The 20,605-nt window shown below is 40.4% G+C and overlaps 1 pseudogene across 1 annotated transcript; it reads right to left on the bottom strand.

The window, feature by feature from the left end:
- Positions 1–5,512: 5,512 nt before the first annotated feature.
- LOC147615253 (F-box/kelch-repeat protein At1g22040 pseudogene) lies at positions 5,513–7,270 on the bottom strand (annotated as a pseudogene). Its single transcript, XR_015262788.1, has one exon. The product of XR_015262788.1 is annotated as an F-box/kelch-repeat protein At1g22040 pseudogene (transcript).
- Positions 7,271–20,605: the final 13,335 nt, after the last annotated feature.

Below are 20,605 nucleotides of genomic sequence, written 5' to 3'. Positions count from 1 at the left end.
AGGAAATCAGGACTTTCGACTATCTAATGCTCAATCAAATTATACAAGTAAATTTCCAAGTTTGCATGTGATGTTCCATCAAAAGAACTTAAAAAGAAATTCCTTCGCTAGCTAAGAGAGATTGGCCACTCAAGGTAAACAAATGCATGTTTTCTTACTATTTACACGGTGCCTGAGTGGACAAAACTGGGCACCCTGATCCTGCAACCACCCTCCTCCCTAACCAAGAAAATATGAAATAATTTATTAGAATCCACATAATTGCCTTTATATTTACACGTGTAACAATTCCATACATACTATTCTCATAAACTCCCCCCACCAATGAGACATGCGTGCATGCCACCATCTCAACTAGGTTTGTAGTTTTGGAATATCATCATTACAAGAATGCCAACCCTCCCTCCATTTTTTAAGAACCTTATACTATATTTCAGCCATTTCTTTAGAGGGCCTATTTTTCCAGAGTCTACAGTTTCTCTTATGATCCTCTTGAAATAGTGGCTTAATATAATCATGAGTGTGTTAGATCATGCTTTGCTCCTAATGGAACTCACATGATCTCTCTTGAGGTGACCTGTGTTACTACATCCCAATGGAACTCACATGATCTCTCTTGATCTAGTCTTGTATGGTAAACAATCCTTATTGCATTCCAATTTGAAGATGCCTCATCTACCATGAACCCTCTAAATTTTGGTCTCCCAAATCTTTACTTTTTCATGACATTATTCAACATGTTCCAAAATGTAATCTGAGCATTGCATGTTCAACCTTGAAGTTATAGACTACTATTTTGTTAGTCATTCTTGAATATATGGGTCATATACACACACTCCCATTGTTGCCCAACCACAAATTCTATCACAAATGAACAAAGAAAATGTAAAATTTTTCCAAGTCACCTCCTGGTTGCATCCTATTGACTAGGTCCACTGCCGCCTTTGTTGACATCTGTTCTATCACCTTCTACTAGGCTAAACACTCCACTTTTGACAGTCCTAAAGCTCATGTGGGCAACTCCTTCGCCACTCTACAGATCTCCAACTTCTTGGTTGTCCTGAAGTAGCTTTTCAGCTCTTTCTCTATCCATTGCGCAGATTTTGGTCAGTTTGGAAAATTGGGCTTCCTATATAAGAGCTACTACTTTTCCATGGACCCTGTTGGAGTAATTATTTTGCTATTGCACAGATGTTGGCCTTATTTTCTTCCCTAAAGTGATTCAAATGTTGAGAATCAGGGTTGGACATGGTAGAATTAGGTTGAGGCCTATGAAGGGCTTCCATGTCCCTTAGGTGATTGGAGTGTGAGGCTAGGAGCTGTAGGAAACAATATGAAGCAAAAGAAACAGCAGTAGTTAAGGCAATGAAAAGTGGTGTCATTAGGCCAGAAATATCTTCCATTTAATATGGTTGGCCAGCAACCCCCCCCGCTCCCCCCCCCCCCCCTAAAAAGGAGTTTAACTAGGGAAACACAAACATTTAGACTATGAAACTAAACATCTTTAGTAGAACCTCTCGCCTTTATCAATTAGAGGTCATGCATGGTCTCTCCACGAAACCATGATTTAAGCATTCCCAAGTGGTATGGCACATGCATCCATGATGGAAAAGATACATAAGGCTGAGGAGTAGGCATCCACAAGTAAAGGTGGAAGGAGGTCTCTTAAGAGCATTGGTAAAATACCAATGGAAAGTTCAAATTATTTCCCAAACTTAACAAAAACTAGAGTGGGAACTTGACTACGAGGGAGTCACAAAGCTTCAAATCATCTACTCCCTTATACATAGCATAAACTATGTGCTATAACCCCACCCACATCATCAATGCCCAAGAGTAGGTGCAGGTCCATGCATAAAGATGTGCTACTGTACTAAGTAACAGACAAATCTTCCCAGACAATCCATGGAACTGAGTTTCAATCACTTTGCCAGAGTAGAGGGCAGACTTAGCCATGATGAAGGCTAGCACTAAAGTGCTCATATGTGCACATGCGCATGCACGCCCCGTTTTGGATAAAAACTATTAGTATAAATCAGCTGGCCACAACTTGGGCCAAAAGAAATCTGCATGTCTGCTAGTACAGCCAAAAAGATACACAAATGGAAAGTCCTGGCTATTTCCAAAATTTAACAAAAACCAAAAAGTGAACTTGACTCCATAAGAGTCTAATTACAAAACTTCAAATCATCATCTCCAACATACATAACATCGCCTTGTTTGTATGTAAGTATCTCATTTTTCAGACTAGATCATTCAATTCTTTGCTAAATGTCTAAATTATTTCAGAGGTAATGTGAGCAAATTTTCAAGCTTCCCACAAACTATTTGACAAAAGTCAATGGTCCTACACATAGAAACCAAAAAACCCATTTCATGGGTTAGAAAACTGCAAAACATTTTACTTCCAGAAGTTTTTGAAACCTCACGAAGCCTCCCAAAAAAGGCCCAATTTTTTTGTTGTTTTTTACTCCTCCCTTGTTTTTCCTCTCTACCTGTGTTCCTCTTCTTCTCCTTTCTTCTACCTCCTCTCCCCCTCTGTACTTCTTCCTTTTCTCCCTTTTCTCTTCTTTCTTCTTCATTCTTCAATCTAAGTTTCAACAACCATCCCTCTGAAATTTGCATCTCTCCCTTACTATCCCAGATTCCCATAATGCCTTGCCGAAATCCAAAAGATTGGACAGAGCCTAGAAGTTTCTGCTTTGCAGGTCCCATGTTTCTCTAAAATTTTATTCATATTTTGATTGCCAAGAAAACAAATGTTTCTACGTGAAACGTAAAAAACCTTGAAACATCTCTGTAACATGCGGAAGCTTACAGACAGGAGTGTACTTTGATAAGGAATATTCAGCACCTTGGGTCTTTGACAATTTCACAATGTAGCAGAGATAAGAGTGAGAGAGAGAGAGAAGAAAAATAAAAACAAGCACACCCGGTTGGGTCCCAAATACCCTCTGAAGGGCCCCCACCAAGGACTGGTGTATTTGCTTTACTGAATGATGAAAATGACTGACTTTTCTGTAGATCTTCCTTGGCTGTAAATCTGCAACCTGAAGATGACTTGATTCTTGACCTTCAAGTTCATCTTGCTTTCATTCTCCCTTTCGCTGTCTTGGCCCTTGGAGTTCTTCAGCACTTGTGAATAATGAGATGGGAAAGACTTTTGCCAAGCCTTTGCTTTTATAGGCACAAAAGATGCTGGTTGGTGGACTGCTGAGGGGGTCAGCCTGTTCCTACAGCTCCACGACCTGTTTTTATGCACCATTAAATAGGCGTCTTTCGTACGCGGACCTTCAGGCTGCTGCGCCTGCCCACTGGCTGCTGGCCGACCAAGCTGGCCCTTCTTGGACTGGCCGACTGAAGCAACAGCCTCTTTGGGGCTGGCCTACTGCACACTGTGATCTGCAGCGGAAGTCTTGTCACACAATATGCTCACACCGTCTTCTGTATCCTGAGTTTCGTGAGTTTAGCAATCCATTTCATTACTTCAAACTTTAAAGAGATGAGAGAGAGAGATATGAGAACTGTACACCAGATTGGGTCCCGAATTACCCACTGAAGGGCCCCCTATCCCGATAACGAGATAGTATTTGCTTTATTACTTTAGAGAGAATGACTTTGGACTGTAGATAAGCCAAACGCAAGATCTCGGAGGATCGGAGAGCAGCTGATCTGTACACTGCTGTAGAAACACCTCAATGACTTCATCTCGAGCCTATGCACTCTTCCCAAGGGCATGAGGAAGGGCTGCACACCTGAGGCTCAAAGAAGAAGAAGGTGGACTGTTCTACACACTGTTAGAATGCTGAAAACACATATGAATGCTGTGTTACCTTCACCAGATGACTGCTGAATGTGTGGCCCACAAGAGCTACCATTCTTGTAGACAAGGCCCCTAAGGCCTTTTGGGGTGGCCCACAAGCCTTCCCATTTGCCTACCAGCCCACATACCCAAGCTAGGTATGCTACAAGACCTTCTAAACCTACAATTGGTGTCCCAGGCAAAGCCCGATACACATCTGCATCATTCCAGAGGGTGACTCACAGTACGGACTAGTACTGCTCCAAGTGCGGGACTTGCACACTTGACCAAGACCATGTATGGAACTTGGTACACATGACCTTGGACGCTTAGAGTGGAACCTTGGCTATCTCATCCCGGACTAGTTACCACTCCAGCCTACAAGTCCTGCACCTGCTAAACAGATATATCCACGTGGCATCCAAGTGCAGGATACACATGACAATCTCTTGCCAATAAGATCGGACCTCCTACAACTTGTCAATTCAAAGACCAGTTCACAAACTCAAACTTTTGAAGTGGATGCTCCAGCCACCAAAAGAAACTGCCTCTATGCATCACGGACATAAAAGCCACTAAAATCCTGACTCAGATCAAGAAGATTATGTTGGAAGGTTGGCAATTTCGAGTGTGTGATCTATGGCTAGAAGGTGCCTTGGATTATCCCATAAGTGGAAGCATGGGAAGTTGAAGAGCCATATATAGGCTAGAGTGGCACCTTGTCATAATCATCTCCTCCAGCCGGTGTTTTGGGAGGCAGCTCACCGGGAGATGGGAGCCCGGTGGAGTGATGCTGCAGTGCCCGTTGGGGGTGGTTCGTGGAGCTCGATGGTGATGCGTCTCCTACGTGCATTAGTCTTCCGCTGCGCATTCTTGAGCCCGTGCGTGTGTGGTCCTGGGCAACCCCCCTCGTGCCTCGGTGGCTTGCGGAGCTCGAATCGAGGGAGGGTGTTGGAATGTTGGCGATTTCGAGCGTGTGATCTATGGCTAGAAGGTGCCTTGGATTATCCCATAAGTGGAAGCATGGGAAGTTGAAGAGCCATATATAGGCTAGAGTGGCACCTTGTCATAATCATCTCCTCCGGCCGGTGTTTTGGGAGGCAGCTCACCAGGAGATGGGAGGCCGGTGGAGGGATGGTGCAGTGCCCGTTGGGGGTGTGGTGATGCATCTCCTACGTGCGTTAGTCTTCCGCTACGCATTCTGACAGATTCTCTCCTTGTTGGCAGGCTACTAAGAAGACAAGCCATACAGCTAAACCAACAAGATAAAAAATGAGTTTAGAGGCAACCACCTCCTCCTGGGGCATGTCAGATATCCATCCTTTATCTATAGCCTTTGAATTCACATGATTAAGTGTAACTTTTATTATAACACCTTAACCAGAACCTTTTGGGCCTAGCCACTATTTAGAAGCCAAGAAACACAGCGAATAGCAAATGTTCATTGCTGCTCCAGAGACCACAATGCTGCCTGTAAAAGGATCCACTCTTTAACTTCTCTGACACCACTTCAGCCCTCCACACTTACAGAACCTCGGCCTACAGCCGTTGCACCAGCATCTGGCCAGGATATCACAGCAGCAGCCGTATTTAGAACTCTCTGTTAATGTATAAACACCCAGACACAAAGACCAATATAACTTCCCACACTCATTATCAATGCCAACATACATGTATACATTCATATGCATGTACACATAAAACAACAAGTTCACAAAGCTTCAATAGATAAAAGCATCTTTGACTTTCAGTGGTGTCAATTATGTACATAAAACTGAATACACATTTCATGCCCATGAGCTTAATCAGCGACACGTTACACATCTAAGACTTGGCAGGTGACCAGTTCAACTGAACCGAAGCTTTTTCTAGCAATGGTTTTCCACCTCTCTGTTTCTGTTTCTGTATCGGAAGAGCTTCCACTGCTGACAGTGGAAGAAGAGGAAGACGCAGACAAAGACGAAGGTTGAGGAGAAGCAGAAGCCGAAGCGGGAGTGCAGGCAGGAGCACGAGCAGGATCACAGATATCAGCCCTCAAAACAATAATATAGTCATCGTTCATGTCCTTTGTTACAACATGCAACCTGTTCCTAAAACTTGCTAGCAAGTAAGGAGAATCTGAGTCAGAGAGGTCTAACGAAATGGGTACCTTCTTCAGGACAACCTTCCAAGAGTCGGCCTCAGTGTCGTACACTTTGAGCTTACTACCATCCAATGAGCTAGTTGGGTCCAGAGAATACAAGCTCCCATCCACGACAACGCTCAACTTGGTACCAGCTTGCTTTGCTGGCCATCCCTCTCCCATACCTCTGGGCATCTCCATCCAAGCTTCAGACACTGGATCAAAGACTTCACCCCCCACGTCCACAAAAAATGGCCATGAGTACAAACTCTGTGGTACACATAATTTCCCTCTGTATGAAGCAATTCCTGTGGCAATGGGCTTCAACATATCAGCCAAAAATGCGGTGGGTAGACCCTGAGCTTTGGCAAATGGCATGCTAGGAATGGGTGTCCATGTGTTGGCAGAGGGCTCATATACTTCTGCAGATTGCAATGGTGTGAGTCCTCCACGGCCCCGATTGACACCGCCCACCGCATAGAGCTTATTATGCAGAAATGCTGTCTTGCAGTAGGCCCTCGGAGTTCCCATAGCAGCTGCCTCTTTCCATACATTGAGACGAGGATCATAAAGCCACACTGACCTCATAGCAGAGGCCCTTGAAAAGCCACCCAAAACATAGAGACATCCACCTATGGCGCCTGCTGCACAGCCACAGAAAGGTGATTTACCAGTGGCATCTTTGCGCCCAAACAATCCTCTCATCAGCTCTCTGAATTTAGAGCTGGAAAAACCCCACCAACCATGTACAGAGGAGCTCGATGGCTCAATTTCCTCTTCAGATGCCATCTCTGGCATGGAAGGCAACCGCTGCCATGTTCCAGATGCAGGATCTAGGGCATGCCATGACAAGCTCTCATTGGCATCCCTAATCAGCACATACAACCATTCCTCAGTGAACCCCAGCTCTTTTCTGATGTCAAAAACCTCCTTACTGATGAATGCATCACTCCAGCTTCTGCATACACGGCGCAGGGAGAAATGGCAGCCTCTTGGAACCCTGGCCAGGATTCTGACAGAGAGCTCATCAGGGATGCCAGGGATGAGCTGGGCGTTCTCTTCTACATTACCCATGGCCAGGCGTGGCCTTTTACAGGACTGTGGCGATGGTGGGGGGTACGATGGAGGCCCAGGAGAAGGCTGCCCAATAGCAGAGCTCAAGAAAGCGCCCATTTTGCCCAGAACCCAAGTCAGCAAATCAGTTCAGGAGCACTTTCTGGCGCCATGAGACGATCTACCGTTTATGCTGAAGAGACCCCTTCTCCCCGATCAGAAGAAAAATGCTGTGTGGGCTATGAGTAGATCCAACCATTTCCATGGTGTTGGCTCTTTGATTTGAAGTAGTACTCGTGCTGAGGTGCAATTGAAAAAGACAAAATATATATATATAGCTTAGAAGAAAAAAAAAATTGATGGGACTTACTGTAGCTACATAGGATTTTTGGATGGGATTGGTTAGACAAACAAAATTTAGCTTAGAAGATTATTTTTTTTGGATGAGTACCTAGGATTTAGAGATGGGTGCCTAGGATTTACTGTTTGGGGGTGGAGTTCGAACCTCTGCTCTTTACTTGAGAGCCAATAGACTACACCAACTCGCTCCAACTCACGCACTTCTCTTTTTGGGCGAAGGATTGGATGAGTACCTAGGATTTAGAGATGGGTGCCTAGGATTTACTGTTTGGGGGTGGAGTTCGAACCTCTGCTCTTTACTTGAGAGCCAATAGACTACACCAACTCGCTCCAACTCACGCACTTCTCTTTTTGGGCGAAGGATTGGTATTGAAGGATGGGTACCTTAGGATTTATTGCTTGAGGGCGGAGTTTGGGCGAAGGATGGGTATTGAAAGATTTACAATTCAAGGGTGGAGTTGACCCCATCTCTCTACTTGAGAGAAGCTACACCAACTCGCCCCAACTCAAGCACCTAATAGCTTGGAAATTGGGGGTTTCATTATAAACTTTCAAAGCATTACCTTTATTTTAAAGGCAAGAGAAAAAGTTAGCCCGGTTTTTCTTAAGTTTTTTCCTACCTCTTTTGACAGCCCTATCTATTGCACCTTTTCACCTTCCTTGGACAATTTTGTCGCATGTTTGAGTTGACTATGCTCCCCCTTGTTTATCATGTCTATCTATGGTGGAAAGTGTTTCACAATGTTCACACACATTGGCCCTAGGGTACATTATAGCTTGTTTAACCAATCCCCTTGTATTAGGAATTAGGGGGAATCCCCTCGCGGGCCACTGCTCACAAAAAAACTAGCCTTTAAATATGAAATTTAAAAATCTTGGCTAAACTTTAACCTGATCTTAAGGAAAATTGATGAGAATTTAACATTTTTAGTTATAAACCGACCAATCATAGGATTTTGATTAAGGAAAACGGCCACACTCCAACCTTGTCAATTTTGCCATTGGTTAGGGAAAAAAAATGTGAGCACAAGTTGGGGCTTTAATGAGTACTCAAAAATAATGCATATCCAACATTCAGCCAACCGGCATTCAAATCCATGTCCACACAAACTATAAAGTTACACTTGGTTACCAAATAGATCGTATGAAAAGGAAGGGCTTTTACTACCAAGTGGGTACCCACCATTACCAACCATTTGCCATAGGTTGAAAACCATAGTTGCTACATTAATAACCCTTGGGATTGTCTGATCCAACAATTGATATGTCCAACAATGGCTTCAAAAAGTGAAAGAAGGATTTAAACCCCCTACCCCACCATGCTCCTAAAGAACCTCCTAAGAAGTAGCACTCAATAACAAAAAATTGCTTGCAATTTTGGGTTTAACCCTTAGTAATCTATCATCCTTCTCAAACATCCTCCTTTTGCTCAAGAGGAATAACAAGCAAGAATAGAGTGGCATGTTGATTGTGGATCTCATTAGCATTTATATATAAGAGATAATAAATGTACACTAAATGTGTTAAAATTTTCGGTTTGTTAAGACATTGCTTAAGAGGAATAACAAACAATAATAATAAATAGTGCTTTGTTAATTATGGATCTCAATAGCATTTATACATAAAGATGACAAATGCACGCTAAATGTGTTAAAATTGAGATTTATTTGTAATGCCAAATTGTATTTTGTGTGTATGGTCAAAGGTTGAGAGTTCAAAGGTTATTTGTGAGAGTGTGAGTTTGGAGCGAGCCTTTCTTGGCAACCACCCTCTCTCTATACCCATACCTCCACCATTATTGTGTTAAGAATATGAATGAACTATTTTTTGATAATGAGTTTTGTATGTTCTTCTTATAGAAGGGATCTTTATCCCAGGATTCTGTGAGGGTTGACCAGACCTTAAGGAACCCCAAAATCAGTTGGATCTAAAGTTGGATTCGAATTATAAATAAAGTGAAGAGAGCAATAGGGAGAGTGAATAATGCAAGAGGGAAAACGAATGTCGTGAAAGAGAGGGAGAGGGAGAGGGAGAGCGACCAATGCCAGCTAAGCGACAAGGTTGAAGCGGGACAGCGAAAGGGAGGAAGAGGGAGAGAAAGAGCCTGAGAGCGAAACACTGGGTTTATGGTTAGCAACACAAACAGAGAGATAAAAAGAAAATTTAAAAAAAAAACTGAAAGGAAGAGAGAGAGTGACACAAAGATTCCCATCTAGGAGTTTGTTAGAAGATAAAATCTCAAGCAAAATAATTATTAAACCATTCAAGTTAAGCTATTGCTATAAAATCAACATGAACCAAGCTTCAGAAATTAACACATGAAAATACTTATCTCTTGTATGACACAAACATTGGGTGTAATCTTCTCCCCTCACATGTATGGCATGTTCCCCGCATGAGGATTTTTAAGCATTCATTTACTAAAATAGTCCATAGCCTCCAAAAATACAAAAGTTGTGCTTTTTCTTGCACAACACTCTCTCTTTACCCAAAATAGAGAGCTCTTAAATGTTAGATATCTTGGGCTAGGGGATATTATACCATTTTTAGGTAGGCCATTTGTGTGACTCCCTTGTGTTTTTTGTCTTTTTCTTTTTCTTTTCTTTTTTTGGCTACCACCTTGAGAGCAACAAGTTCTTGTGGCTACTCTCTTTTTTGAGAGAATAGGTTTTTATGTCTACCGTGTAACTTTTGCACTTACGCTTCTCACGGATTGATTCTTGAATTTGTGTCTCAAGTGTTGTCGAGGCGGTAGGTACAGCTTCTGGTTGGTTGCCATTGGTGTTAACTGAACACGCAAGCTCGTGTGTATGTTTTGTATGTACGAGAGGGGTTGAGTGGCTTGGTTGGTGTAGCTTAGACCTCTATTATTATCGCACTTTAGGTGAAGTTCTTGGAATTGAATTTAGTAGTGAGGCTTTCTTCACTTTGTATGATCTTAGCAACCATATGATGAGATTTCCATCATAATACCCTTGTTCTTAAAGCACATGCACACGCACCCATCATTGATTAATATTATGAATTGGTGGGCTGATGCTTTTGGTGCTGAGGTTTCTTTCTTTGTACAGGCTTAGGTGACTTCTTGATGTACTTGGGAATCCAAGCTTTGGTATTACCTTGGTAGTACCCTTGAGCTTGCAGTAACCTTTTTGGTACCCACACTTGTTGTTGAGTTGCTAGAGTTCTTTGAGGAACTCGCATAGGCTTTTGTGGACCACATTGCGGAGTACTTTTATTCTTCTTTGGCCTTTCCAAACGTGCATTGATTAGCCCTTGACCAAGCCATAACCTTGTGACAATAGACACTTGGATATCATTGGGCCAACCTGCAATCATCCCTAAAGGAAATTTGTTTGTGATAGGCGCCAATGGAGAAAACATTGAAGTTCCAAGCTACTTTAACTATGCTACTCAAACAATCGGTCAAAATGTGGAATTTGACTTTTATGCAACCCCAGATTCCCTTGAATATGATGTCATCCTTGGTGGAACCTGAGCACATAAACATGGTATTCAATTGACGAATCCATGTCACCTTGAACACTCTTGCAAGCATTGTGAAATTGCTATTACAAGAGGAAGAGACTTTGGAGGAGCTAGAACTCCCAACATATCTTACTCAAAATATCCCAAGGGTTATAGTTGGATTTGAACTTTACAATAAAATCAACACACTCCAAGCACAACTTTATCCACAACAAGAACAAAATCTCATGATCCTCGAGTTATGGGATTTGTTAGGTCAACCAACACTAAAAGCACATCCAGAGAAAATTCCTTTCGCAAAAGACATGAACATGCCATGTTTGGGGTACTTTCAACAAACAATAAATATAGAATCTAATTCCCTTACTTGCAAGTTTTTTGTGGTTGAGTTTGTGTTGGAAGTAGATTTGATCTTGGGTCATAAATGGACTATTGCTACCTAAGCACCACTGTGCTTTGCCCAGTAGTGATAGAGTCATCATGATGGTGAAACACAAAGTTGATGATACCATATTGCAAGGAAGAGGATCCAACCCTAAGGGATTTCTATGATGCTGAATTTAAAAAGCTACAAGCCTCTTCCTCCAAAGCCCCTCTACATGATAACATAACTTCTACATCAACAACTAACTCCTCCAACTCCATCTTCACCAACAAGAGAAAGAGCTTCTATTTCTAATGTCAAAACTTCTCCATTGACAACAACCACCCTTGAAGAAGTTCCTCAAGCATTCCACTCTTACTCTGATAAGAAACTCAAGGGAAAAGCCCCGAAGCCAACACCTCTTCCATCAACCAACCTTGCCAAAAGAGCGGGCTGCATACTCAAAAGCCTCATCTTCAGTAGCCACCACTCCACAAGGGGCTCTAGCCTCATCGTCAACAATGCCTATTAGTCTCAAACCTGCAACCTCAGCGCCAACCAATGTGAAGGCCCCAAACCTTCCGCTTCAACCAAAAAGAAAACTCCACTACGACAACCAAAATCAAGGTATCTTAATGGTATCAAAATGTGGGTGGAGAAGCTACGACTTGTAGCTCAAGGCTATTACGAAAATGCCAATCCAATTTGGGTGCCTCGACAATCAAAGCATCTTCCTCAACACAAAACTTAACGTTATTTCCCAACCACAGAGAAATCTAACCATGCCATGATAGAATCCTCAAGCGAAACCATGGAAGTTTTAGTTTCAGCTTCAGTTCTTGTTTCAGTTTCATATTCCCATTCACTTTCATCCTCTTCTTGGCTCAGATTTTTCAAGAGTGCCCAGTGTGTACAATGGTACCTTGGGTCCACATATGTAAGGTTTTTTGGTTTAAAGAGAGAAAATATTCTAGAGAGAGATAATAAAGTTTTGAGATATTTTAAGATATAAAGTTAACCCTTTTATTTAAGATGAATTTCCATGAAACAGAAGTTTAGAAAGAGTTTTTTAATATGCATTAGAAATTAATTTAATATGTGTATTAGACACCTTAGCCAAAGGGTCCACATTTTCAGAAAATTATAGATTAAGGTCCAAAGAGTGTTCTAAAGGGCCAATGGGGTTAATCCAAGTGTTGGGATGAAAAAAATGCAAGAATAAAAGAAAATCCCCCAAAAAGGAGTAAATTCTTACATAAGATGAAGAGAATAGTAAAAATAAGGATTTATTAGTAGTAAAAATTTAGAATTTTGACACCTCAGGAGCTCATGAAGGAGGTGCCTAGAATCTCATCTTACCCCCAATTTTTAATTCAAAAAAATGAGATATTTCATCTCTCCTCTCTCCTCTTTCAAACTAGATTAAAAAAAGTGAGCCAAGTTGGTCCAAAACTTGTCCAAATTAGATCAAATTGAAGTGGGAAGCCTCTAGATCCCAGTTGGACTTGGTTAGTGGCCTCCCTCTCCTATAAATAGAGCCCCATTCCTTTGTATTTTCATATTGGAGTAACTCTATGCTAGTGTAATTTCCATTATATCTCTACCTTACCTCTCCATTGTGAAGCTTTGGAGCTTCACTAATCCTCTTCTTCTATTGGAGATTACCCTCTACTTCTTGGTGGCCAAGCTTCCTCTTGAGGGCTTCACTTCTCTTTAAAGAATCAAGTCAAAAACCAAGGGTAAGCCTAAAACAATGGTGTTTTACTCTCTTCTTGAATGGTAATCTTCTTCCAACCTCTCTAATGCTTGCGAAGCATTTTAATCCATGGTTTCTTCTTAAAAGCATGCTTTTATTGATTTATATTTTTTAAATGGATTAATGTTAATCTTTTATGCTTAAATGTAATGTTTTTTATTTGTGAATCTCTCTTTTTGTAAGAATACTCACCTTTATGGATTAATCCTTCTTGGAAGGATATATCTTAGTCCTAATCTCATTTTCTTACCCAAAACTCTAGGCCTAACAAGCTAGAGATGGAGATTAAGCATTTTTATGATTAAATGAGGATTAATTCATTTATGCTTGTTTTGATGTTAAGAAAATTCAAAATTATTCATTTTAAAATTAAAGTGAGCTTATGCTAACATTCTTATAATTATTTTCATATGGAAGTCATATTTGGGTATTTTTTCTTAATAAACAAGATGCTTAAATGTAATTATGCTTATATTTATGCTTAGGTTTAGGCATAAAGAATTTTTATATCAAAAGAGGAAGTCTCACCATATTTTTATGTAATTATGTTTATGCATAATTTTAAGAATGAAAAAAGAGAAATTTTCATGATATTTTATGCATAAAATATTTTAATGCTAAAAGAAGAATTTTTGTCACATTTTTTAATATACATTAATAGTATGTATGCATAAATGTCTAAAGGTTAAAAAGATGAATTTTTGTCATATTTTAAAATAGGTATATTCATAGTATGAATATACATGGGTATTTTTATTTATTTATTTGTCAAAAGAGAAATTTTTATCATATTTTTAAATAGGAAAATGCAATATTGGTATCAAAAAGAGAATGTTTCATCATATTTCTACGTAGATAATTTATGGCATGTTGATGCCTAGGTCCAAATAAAGAAAAGAATATTTTCATATAATTCTATGCGAATATTTTAATAAAATGATGTATGCATATTCATTGATGGATCATTGGAAAAAGAAATATCCTTGTTAAATTCCATCAGTCACCAAATAGAATTGTTTATAGTTCTATTATGCCCAAGGAAGAATGAATTTTCATATTTTTGGATATTTACCCTTAGGATTAGAAATCACAGTTATTTTTTTAGATAAATGGAGAATTATCTTTAGGAATAAATTCAAGTAAAACCATGACCACGTGAGAAAGGTGGGTCAGTAAGATGCCTGCCCATCTCTTGAATCAAAAATTAAGCCAAGCCTTGTGACCATTCCCATTTCTTTAGTACGAAGAATGGATAACCGACTGATTTAGAGAAGTTTTTCCTAAGGTCCAAAATCATCTAGAAATAAGTTAGAAATTCGTTGAAATTGATGGATGGATCACCGAGTTACGAGATTCGTGACTTTCATTAAGAAAGTCTGGGTTTTGAAAAAAAAGGGTCTTGTGAAATCAAACTCAATGGGAAATTCTTACTTGCATAGAAACTCTGTTTTTGTAAAGGACTGTCTTACGCTTACACCAGAATGCTGGAGGAAGCATTTGGCTTATTGTTTAATCTAAGGAGAGTTATGTTACAGTAGCTCGCGGGGAGTCATCAAAGGACGTCTCTCGGGCAAAGCCTGCCAAGGTCTTGACCAGCCTCGATACGGTTGAAAATGGTGTGCTTCCGGTACAATGGGCGAGGATCGACAAAGCGGTCCCTGACTGAAGTGCTAGGACACCTAAGGAGGATCCTATAGGGTTCTGACCAAGTAATGCACGGGCTCGCGGCGGCTGCTAAGACACCCATGCGTATGTCGAGGAAGATATTCATGGATTGGCGAGGAATTATTTAAGTGAACTAGAAAACTATGAAATTGGATCTCGCTGGTTGACTAGTTGGTCTTCAACGGAGAGTCCGGATGAGACTTGTTTGTAAAACAATGGAATTGGAATATTGAGGATTATGATGGAAACACTATGGTTTTATTCTAATTTTGTCTTGAAGATAGTTGAATCTGAGAAAAAGGCAATTTCATATTGGGTGTGTAAGTAGTGTGTCTGTTTAATATAATTACATGAGTGCCGGCGCGACGAGGGGGCCTGGAAACTCTTTTCCCTGGTACCCGAGACAAAACACAACTAATTTTTATAAAGAGGGATCCTACCAATACAGTGGTTGGGCGGTTGGCTAAACCATGGGCTGGTTGGATCGGTGGATTCCTACAATAAAATTCAGTTATATTCAAGTTACGATAGTTAAAGTAAGTCACAGGGAGATTCTTGTTCTATGGGAAAGAATCAACAGCTGTGCCTCCCTTGAGGGGGAAAAAGCAATGATCTCTATGAACCAAGTGCAAGTCCCCTCCTTGATTCGGCCATGTGACCTACTACGGGTTCGGTCGGAATAGAAAGGATAGATAAGGCTCTTGACCCCGTTAGATAAATTTTAGTTAAAAGATTTTCCCTGGAGGAATCGCTCGTGCTTTCTGGGCGAGGAAAGTTTTTTCGGTCTCAGTTTCGGAAGAACCGCCGGACTAGTCCCTTGCTCGGACATCCGTGGGCGAGGCCCCGAGTGGGAAGCCTTGCCCCGCGCGAGAGGTTGCTACTTCCGCTTGCTCTAGCACTCTTAAGTTCGGTGCGCAGAAGGGACAAGGGTCTCACAACAGACCACTTAACTAAGTTCTGTTTGGAAACTTGTGAATCCTTACAGGCCTATTCTATGCTCATGGTTAGCCTTTAAAGATGCAAGGGATAAAGCTATGTTAACCTTACCACCACGAGAGAATAGCACTCCTCCAAATGAAGATTTGAGAGACTGCTTAAATTTCGTAAGGGACTCGTCGAATTCCTCACGTGCTTTTTTAACTGCATCAATCGTGCAATCTTCCCATGATGACTATTCTTAGCTTGATGGGTTTATTTCTATAGAGAGAACGTCTTCCTCTTAAAAGGGGAAGCAATACTCCTCCGTTTTTTATATTTTGGTTGCTTTTTTAGGTTTGACATTATGAGGTTCAATTACAACTGGTGATCTTGTTTAACACTCAACAATGCTAAGCATGCTCTCTTGAGCTTGCTTTTTGCATTCCTTGTATGTCATGCGATCACGATTTTCAATTTGGGGTGGTTGGGTAGGATCTAGTTTCTTGAGTGGATTGTGAGGTGCATTGAGTGACGAATCAGAACTTGTTTTATCCTCACTAAGTGACGTACTAAAACTTGTTTCAGCTTTTGACTTTCTTTGGATCGTTAGGTTTTTATTATGTTTGCGTATGCACCGAGAACGAACTTTCTTTCGGGCTTTTGTATCATGCGGGTTTTGTGGTTTCAGGGATAGCCTTTGAGGTGGATGCATTCACATCATGTGTAGCTTTTGGCTCTTTTGGGGTCAGGTCCTTTCCCTTGTCCTTTATTTCAACCTTGGTTTCTATAGTTTGTGGCCCTTGTTTTTCTTGTATTTAGAAGGTTTTGCATCCTCTTTAGGTTTCTATTTTAAAACATGCTCTTTTACCCATTTCGAAGTGTGTTCTTTAGCATTCTTTTTTACTGTTTCACGTGCCTTGGCTTGCAAGTGTGTAAGCACATTCAAGGGTATCGTGGACAATTGCCCGTTTTACACACTCAAGATATTAAGAGTTGTACTCTGCGAGACAGGTTGCATTAAGGTAACTCGCTTAGGGCAATCTTGGAATATGTGATCAATGCCACATCGTTCACATATGGGTTATAAAGTGTCAGTGATTGTGGGCATGTAAGTATTCCAAAATGTGCAATATACCACTTTGTGCGGTCCATGATAAGAGAAATACTGAAGTGTTTGCTTAACTGCTTCTTGATTAGTTTCTACCCTTTGAACTGTGTTTGTTTGGGACACGAGAGATTGAGGTTTTGAGATAATTGTAGGTGAATATAAGGACATTGGGGTGTGTCGTGACCAAAGGTTTTGTAATGTATATGTACAGAAAGACAGGCCTAGGGTACACACATTGGGGATTGGGATGGATGTAGTGATAGTAATGAACATAAGGCATTTTGCCCATCACTTTGAGAGGCATTAAGGATGTTTGTGGTTTCGAGGGAGCTCATTCTCTGTCTGACAATTTGGTTCAAGGCTGTGTAGAATTCAGGGAATGACAATTCCGAGATCAAATTTTCTTTAGCCTTTGCTTCACCTACTTTAGATGAGGAACATCTCATATCATGATCATCCTCCATCATGTCGTCATCTAAACGTATTGCTTCTTTACAACATTGATCGAATGTTTTCGGATTGGATACAATGATCAAGTTATGTAAACTTTTTTTCTTTATGCCCATCATGAAACATCTTTTCAAATTGAGCGTTGTTTAGTTTCTCCCATGGCTCGCATTGTGAGTCTAAGAGTTTTATCCGAAGAACAAATTCTCTAATGGTTTCATTTTGTTTTTGCTCAATCGAGTAGAGTTCTCTTGCTGTACTCCATCGATCACCTTGTCTTGAAAAGCCATGGATAAAGGTTGTTTTCAAGGTCCTGAAATTCACTTTAATCGCAGGCATAAAAATTGGATGAACCAGCGACTGAACCAGCGACTAGCCTTTCCCACTAAGCAAAAGTTTAACGCATGTACCTGGTGGGGCAATTTGGATTTCCAAAGGCTTCACATCTTTGTTCAAACATTTGCATGAATTGAACAGGATCAGTCATTCCATTGTACTTGCCCATGATTTTGGAAATCTGTACGGCTATGTTTTTGGATGTCACTGGATGAGTCACTGAGGCAGTGTGTGGGTGGTTTAGGACCTCATTCAGTCCTTGGGCAACCCCCCTTCCTAGATTAGTCAATATGTCCAAGGTTTGGGCATTTAGAGGTTACAAAGGGTTGGTACCTAGCACTTCTAAAGGTTTAGGACTTGTGGTAGTGCTAGGCAAGGGACCAAATCTCGGAGGGATTGATGTGACAGGGGATGTAAAACCCGATGACACGCTTGTTGTCGGCATGGCAAATGATATTGGGAGGTGCATTTGGGGCATTAATCTCAATGGCTCGAAGATTTCAGCCATTGGGTTTAGTTTGGGTGTGGGCCCACGTAATCTCTCTATCGTTGCCATATCTTGACGTTGTCAATTGGTCCTTAATGAGCAAGCGTACACATGTTTTTTAAGGTTTTCTTACATCCCGTTAGCCTCAGAAGGCCTAGCGCACCCTTCTCTGGGTCAATGAGGGTCCGTTTGCCTTAATTTGCTTAGGTGCTAAGCGCACGTGAACGACCTCTTAGAGATATTTTCAAAAAAAAAGTGCATCACTAGAGTCTCAAATGGAAGATGTCTCAAAAGCGCATGTGAACGCCCTTAGGATGAACTTTTCTTAAAAAAAAGTACATGCCAGTAGCATCCCAGATGGAAGAGGAGGTCTCAATACCTATTTTCCATCACTGTCTCAACATGTTTTTTTAAAAGAAGATTTCATTTTTTGCAGTTCGTTTTTAAATATGTTCCAAAAGGAATTTGAAAAAATACCGTATGAGAGAGTTGTAATATTTTTGGAGTAATACAACTTTGTCTTTTTGACTTTTTCATGATTTTGTCATTTAGACACTTAAAAAGTAACCCGAATATGGTATGCGATCTTTTTTGGGCTATTTTGGACAATTTTTAGTGCTTAGGCCCATTTTTGCCTCGCTTTTCGAGTCGAATTTTGAGAAAAATCACAAAATTGCAATCCATTGCATTGCTTGATGCAATGGATGCAAACTGAACCTAACACACTGTATGTGCATACTTAACAAACACTAAAAACTAGATTAAAATTGACAAAACGAAACATTTAAGCTAAAAAATCATTCTTTCAAAAGACAAAACAAAGAGCTATAATCTACATCAAAACCACATCTTTTTCATGGGAAACCACTGAACAAGACAATGGGCAATGGGTTTACATAGATTAGAGAGCAAATTGTGGAAAAAGCCAAGGGATAGCTCCTCGGCAGCAGCGCCAAAAATGTTATGGCTCGCCCAAACCCTCGTCGAAACACATCCAACAAGAAGATTACCTGGCAAACTGCAACTGTCGTGGGGATCTTTTTGATGGCCAAGCTTGTTAACCCTTGAGGTCTCCAAGATCCAAAACTCCTTGAGAAGTTATTCCACCATGTCTCCCATGAGCATTGTCACACCGCCGCATTACACATGTACTCGTCCCTCCTCTCATCTCATTGCACTCACACACACTCACTAGCATGGATAAGAGAGAGATTAGCAAGAGCAAGACTCTATTGCACAATGGGATAGTTCTTTGTATTATGATAGCTTTTCACTTATATACATGGAAATAAGTGTTCACACTCACTTAAACTGTGTGGCCGATTGGGCACTTTAGGCTCATAAGAGGCCTAATGCTATCACAATGATTACTCTCATAATATATCCATGAAGTACATCACTTGGGACTTCATCCTAACTTGCTACCACATGCTCTTGAAGTGAAAATCGCCATAAGTATTTTGTCGAACCATTATGAGCGTCTGTCCAAGTTGTAGATTTGGACACCATTGCTTCATATCTTGAATGTATGACCATTTGGTGTATCTACCTTGGCTCCTTGATGTAAGATAATGAAAATAGCTCTTGTTAACCCTAGAATTGAGTTAACACTTAGGCTATTCTTGGTTTTTTCCCATTTTGCCTCTTTCTTACATGAGACTACTCATTTTTTAGCTGTAATTCCTCTTAAAGATAATTTTATCTTTTCTTAAGAGAGATCCTCCATGTGCAGTAGTAGAGGTGGTGGATGTAGCTATTAAAGAACCTTCAATGTACTAAGAGTTGAAGGCCTTTAGAAGGTAATTAAGAGAGTGTTCATTATTAAAGATGTCCCAATGTAATTGATGTAAAAGAGAATACATCTCATCACTCAGTTATTATGAGAATACGACTCATCACTCAATTATGAGAATGCATCTTATCACTCAGTTATTATGAGAATACGACTCATCACTCAATTATGAGAATGCATCTTATCACTCAATTTTGAGAATGCATCTCATCACTTAATTTTGAGAATAGAACCACGCAGAAGTGTTGGGGAGGCATGTGGGTTTGGGTCATAGTCTTCAAGCTCTTTTGGACAAGGTTACAAAGAGAAATCTTCCATGTGTAATAGAGGTGGTACATGTAGCTATAAAAGAACCTTCTCTATATCAAGGTTGAAGGCCTCTAAAAGGTGATTGACAAAGTGTTCAACATTGAAGATGTCCCTCCTATGTAATTCAAAAAGAGAGTGTTCATCATTGAAGATGTGCCTCCAATGTAATTTTGTAAAAGAGAATAAGTATTATCAATCAATTATGAGAATGCATCTCATCACTCAATCATGAGAATAGAGAGAATGAGGAAGGCGAGAAAAATACTTTGTTTTAAGTAAATAAACAACAAGATGTATCAAGTTTTTTAATTTAAGTTTTGTATTCAACACATTTTAATGTACTATAAGTTTCACAATATAGATGTATAGTTTATGTAAGAAACTTTTTGGAGCAACACTTTTTTACAAGCACTGGGCTATTAGGACTCCAAAAAAATAGTTAGGTGAAGTTATTAGATTGGACTCTTAGGTTGGAATATGAAGGGTACAAGGAGGAAGTGCATAGAATTTGTTGATTGGAGTCCTTGCACTATGTTTCTATGTAGCCTCTAACACATCCAATACAAGGATGAAAGAAACCATAAATAATGTGGTTTT

Source organism: Cibotium barometz, chromosome 40 (genome assembly GCF_041138505.1).
Source record: "Cibotium barometz isolate CiBa-2024 chromosome 40, ASM4113850v1, whole genome shotgun sequence".
NCBI lineage: Eukaryota > Viridiplantae > Streptophyta > Polypodiopsida > Cyatheales > Cibotiaceae > Cibotium > Cibotium barometz.
Note: the sequence above shows the minus strand (reverse complement) of the source record. Positions and strands in the feature narration are given on the sequence as shown.